Below are 5,721 nucleotides of genomic sequence, written 5' to 3'. Positions count from 1 at the left end.
TCACTTACTCCCTGTCTTACATCATAAACCTTGGCCATATTAGTAGGTCGGCAAGCCACCGCCTTGAGACCTGCCAACAAAGCCTGGCGGTACATGAGGAGACGCTCCCTACCTTCAACTGTCTTGTAGTCCCATGTTGGTTGGATCTCAGGAAAATAGGCAGCGATCAGGGCAGGATCCATGATGGGCACTCCTGTGGGGCCACGGATATGTTTGTGGGCCGCCTCTCAGTTATGGTCTCTCTCTTCAGTGGTAAAAAGAACTTGTAAAAGCTGACTGCAATCATCCCAAGTGGGCTGATGAGTAAAGAGAATAGTTTCAAGCAAATGAATTAAATCCTGGGGTTTCTCAGAAAAGGGGGCGTTTTGTATGCCCCAATTGTATAGAGCACTGGTAGAAAATGGGCACTATTGGGTTGTTGTTGACCATCCACATCCACAGTACCTATGGCATGTAGGGATAAAAACAGCTGCATTAGATGAGGGGTTGATCCCACTGCGGGGTTGAGTGACTGGCCCCTCAGAAACTTGAAGGGCAGGTGCCAAGTGTTCTATAGCTCCCTCCTCCTCTTGATCATTCTCAGGTTCTGCAAAAGGAACCTGGGAAGGGGAGTATGGGGAAGGAAACATTTCTTCTTCCAAGTTATCTCCCTGAAAAACCAGGGGTACACTTTCTTTTCCTCTTTCTTAGTTTCTTTTTGTAAGTCTAGGGGGCTAGATGGAGTGTTGCCCATGGTTTACAGTCCTGTCAGTCATACAGTCCAAAAAACAATAAACAGTACAAACAAAACACATGCAGACCTGACAGTTACAAAAAAAATGCTTACAAAGTGGAGATCTCCCAAATTGGTCCACTGACTCCTGTCATGGTGGCTTCCATACCCATGCCCCACAGCAGAAGGAAGTGGGCGAGTTGGGCCTCAGTTAGAAGGCTCTCTTAGTCAGTTCCGGCCCAATACCAAACCAACCCTCGCCCCACAATTCACACGGGGGGGGGTTCCAAGGACCCCCCCCCCGCCTCACACAGCAGGGTTCCAAGGACTCCTGCCCCACACAGCGGGATTCCAAGTACCCCCGCCCCAGACGGCAGGGTTCCAAGGACCCCCCTCCACATGGTGGGGTTCCAAGAACCCCAGCTCCACACAGCAGGGTTATCCCCTCCCCACAAGAGGATATGGGACGTCTCCCAGTTCCTCCAGTGTTGTCGTGCAAGTGGGTCCACTTTGACAATCCTTTACAAATTGGAGGGGCCATCCTCACAAGGGAAAATGAAAGTGAAACAGACAAACGAGAGGACAAGACAAATGAAGAATGACAGTGCTGTTTTACCTTTGGAGTCTGAGGTCACCGGGGTCTTTGGGAGGTATCCCAGACCAGCCCCTACTAATATGTTATGCCATGGTTGCAGGAACCCCCTCCCCCCGCAAAAAGACCACCGAAAGTCAGACTCTACAGTTGTTTTATTTAAACGTGCTACAGCTTGGGCCTCTTCCTACACTTCGGTACAGCGGAGCCTAGAAGGAGAGCCCTGAGCTAAGGATTTGCAGGTCTTATAAAGGCACACAATCCACCAGGTGTTTGGATTACCACCACGTGTTGCTTTGCTAGACAGAAGTGGTCTAGCAACAAGTGGTCACTGCCTCAACCTTATCCTTTCATCCCTTCAGGAGTATTTTAATTGCCACTTCCATGTGGGTGAGGTGTGGATAGCCAGCTTCACTTGTCCATTGGTACCATGGTCAATGAGCTCTTTCATCTGGTATTGATTGATGATCTCTTCATTCAAGGATATGGAGGATGATTCTTTGTATTCTTCCATCCTTCTGCTATGATGGCAGGTAGCAAGTCTACCTAAAATTAACTAAATAAAATAATGGAAACACAGAAAAAATAAAAAGAAATACCAAAACCCAACGACAACTCATACCCCCTCCAAAAAAAATCAGAAAAATCATGAATTTTGCTTTGAGTCAGTCCAGTGTGTCACCAATCAAGAGTTCCTAGAGGTGTTAACTGACATAGGTTGGAGCACAGTGGCTTCCTATATAGACTGCATGACCTCTCAAAACGGAGCTATCACAGCCCATCATAGTGACATCATAGAAGAAATGGACCAATCAGAGTCTGGGCCAGTGAAGTCAGAGAAAAAGTGGACCAATAATAGCTTGCCAGCATTGATACTCTAGCCCATAAGCTTCAAAGACTGTTGCTAAGGACTCCATGTGGGCTTGAGGTTGCTCTGGTCATTGTTATGCCATTCCTGAAACTACTAGGACAGTGGTCAAAGTCCTCTGATCTTGTAGAGGACTCCTGAATCTCATAAATTGCTTCTGTGGAGACACTGGCCAATAGCCTCCATGCTTGATGGCCACCTTATCCTATATTTGTTCCAGCAATGACATGGCAAGAAGACCTCCGTCCTTCTCAAGGACAGCTCTCCTACAATCTGCTTCTGAGGGGACAAGGCCAAGGCTGTCTTTGAGCCACAATCCTCACAATTCACCTTCCTGAGTAGTTAAGGTTATATGCCTGAGCCATCGTTAGGTACTTAGCTCATCTCTCACATTTGGGGGAAGTATATATATTTGTTAGAAAGGTTGGTATTAGATATGTCCTTTTAACACCTTAAATGTGTTGCCCTTGCTGTCTAATATTTAATCTAGTGTCTGATTAGAAATTTGTCATAATATGATTGAAGATCCCTTGTTTGGTTTATTTTTAATTTCAATTTAATTTTATTGTAAAGGTAATGTACAGAAGGGTTACAGTTACATAAATAAGTACATTTCTTATGGAAGGAACATTGTTATCTCTTCCATCAATTTTTTTTGTATGCTCAAAAAAAGAACTACTGATGCTTTTGCTGTTGCTATTGATCAATGGGTACTTTTGCTTTCTTTGTTCATGCATTTTTATAAGAAAATTTATATGCAGAGGGTTTACAGTTACTTAAGTTATCTAGAGTACAATTCATTTAATTTTCTAAATTTCAAATTTTGAACTTAAATATTTTCTTCTGTTTCTTTAGGGTAATTCTTTTTTCAGAGTTGTAGGACTAGTTAATATAATTTTGCATGATTTTTACACATGTAAATTATTCAGACACATATATTTTGTTTTTAAAATATTTATAATGTGAATATTTAAAAATTATTCTTTGAATTTTTTTCCTGAGGTAATCACAAGTCATATATATGTCTAGTTACTTTAAAAAATACTCTTACTACTTGGCACCAGGGGCTCCCACCTCTACTCGTAACTACTGAGGAGGCTTAAGAATAGAACCAGACCGAAAGTTTAGTGGACCTCCTTCTCAATCTATAGCTGGGTGCATTGGATCATTTCTACCACACTGCACTATCTACAGGCTAAGATTGGAAGGACTGCGGAATCCAGGCCAGCCAAGGTAGGAAGCTAGACAAGTTGGTCTGCAACTCTGATGCCATTGATGATAGGAAGGCTAAAATGACAGATCAGGTGCATGTTCTTGTGTAAAGGGAACCCCTATCCTAAAATTAACCACGGATATGACGCCTGCCTAGCAAGAGCAATAACTCAAGCGAAATCCCCACAGTTTCCCACAACCAAAATAAGTATATACATTAACATACAAAAACTTAGTAGAATCTGTTCTTTGCTCTAATATCAGCTTTATCTGATTATCATATGATGTCACAGAATAGGTTCTTTATTAAACTTAAGATATATTTTAAAAGACCTAGAAAATTCTTTCTCACTTATTAAGTGCAAATGTATGGCAAATTGTCTCATTTCTTACATATTTGAATATCACTATAAATTCAGCTTATGATTATTATGAATAGTAACATATTCTGATTAATTACTTTACTTTGTAACAGTTTTTAAACTTTTTGCTTCTCTACTGAAGTTTAATTATTAAACCAACGTCAACTACTGGGGAAATACATGGACACCTCATTCCGACTGGTACTCAAAGTCTCTGGTTAGGCAATTCTGATGAAGACAAGGAAGAAGATGAAAAAGTGAGGAATGGTATCATTTGTAAGAAAAAAATGGAGAAGGATCCAAGCAAATTTCTTCTTTGGCCTGCTGAAATTAATCGACTTTCTACAGTGTGGCGAAAACTTTCCAAAAAGGCCACTCGTGTGAATACTAGGGATGACGATGAGTATACCGCTCTTCATCAAGAAACCTACAGTTGACACTGAGACATTGTCCATGAGTTGGTGGCTCGAGGCAGATATTCATGCAATAACTGTGAATGGCTGGACACACCTGCACAGTGCTTATACGTGGAATAATACCAGTGTGGCTTCTTTCTTACTTCATCATGATGCAGATACCAATGTCTAAACGAAAGGCCTCTTGACCTCCTTGCATCTTGCTGCTGGGAATAGAAACAGCAAAGATTTGTTTGATCTCCTTCTTTTGAACCATTATGTTAAACCAGGTCTGAAGAACAACTTGGAAGAAACTGCATTTGATACTGCCAAAAGATAACTATGTATGACTACCTCTTTGAAGTTGTGAAAGGCTGTACAAATTGTTCTCCTATGTCTTAATGATTTGGTTAAGTTACTTAAATTTCAAAAATGCGAGTCCATCCTTTGTCTCTGTACAAAATATTTTCACAATACAAAGCAACAGCAATATCTTACTTTAAAAATTCATGGATTCCATGGTATTCTTCCAAATGAATTGCCTGACTTTGATGTCAAAATATGTTCAAGAGTTGTTTGTATACATCTATAATGATTTCTGTAGAGCTTGTGATTTTTTAAATCAGAAATAATTTTACCATATTTGTTGAAATGAGTAGTACAGAACCTGAATATATTTCCAGTGCTTGTCTGAAGAAAGTATATTTTAACATATTCTGTATTCTGTTTGTAAAATGTCCATAATCTATTTCATTCTCTCCTAGATATAATACTTTGAATACTACATTGTTATATATTATATAAATTCATTAATAAATGTGTCCTTACAGATTGCATTCCATATAAAAACAGTTTAAGATTCTTTTTTCTCCAAGGTCCTTATACTATTTTATTTCTTTGGGATAAAATTAAAATGTTATCTAATGTAAAAGTTTTGTAAAGGTTATGCTATGTAAAGACCTTTCTAAGGTGAAGATTTAATACACTGATATCAAACTAACTTTTAATTATATGAATCACATATGTTGTTACACTTGTATTTTTGTAATCAACTTTTTAATAACTGTTTGTAATTTCTAGCAACTGAAGAATGAAAAATATGGAATAATTCGCATATTTTCATATCATCCTTGTCCAAGTGGCATGTTAATCTCCATATTGTTGTAATTTATGTACACGTGCTGCCGAAGCATGTAGTATCCTGTATATTTAAGTAGTTAATGATGCAATCTCTATACAGGCATATATCCTTGGTTGTCTATTTGTAACAAGGAAACCTTATTGTTACTAACAATGTTACTGATCTTATTTCTCTGAAGTTCTGTGTATAGTGGAAAAAACATATTGTTCGGTAGATTGCTCACACTTGCATTTTTTTGCCAATGACTATTTTAAGTCTTTTTCATTTTAAATTTGATCATACTTTGAAGCCTTTATAGCTAGGCTCAAAGAGATGGCTTTTCAAGTACTTATTTATCAACTGAGTTAGCTTTGTGGAGCTAATGGATTCAAAGTAAGCCTTGCTGAAGAGCTACTTCTAAACTTTTGCAGCTTAAAATTTCCCAAATGAGGTCTTACTG

At 39.1% G+C, this 5,721-nt stretch overlaps 1 pseudogene; it reads right to left on the bottom strand.

Annotated features, from left to right (window-relative positions):
• Positions 1-5,234: 5,234 nt before the first annotated feature.
• Positions 5,235-5,334, bottom strand: LOC122097743 (annotated as a pseudogene).
• Positions 5,335-5,721: the final 387 nt, after the last annotated feature.

The sequence above is a fragment of the Dipodomys spectabilis genome, unplaced genomic scaffold, assembly GCF_019054845.1.
Source record: "Dipodomys spectabilis isolate Male_0828 unplaced genomic scaffold, ASM1905484v1 ptg000430l, whole genome shotgun sequence".
In the NCBI taxonomy this organism is placed as follows: Eukaryota; Metazoa; Chordata; class Mammalia; order Rodentia; family Heteromyidae; genus Dipodomys; species Dipodomys spectabilis.
This window is presented reverse-complemented; position numbering and strand designations above follow the sequence as displayed.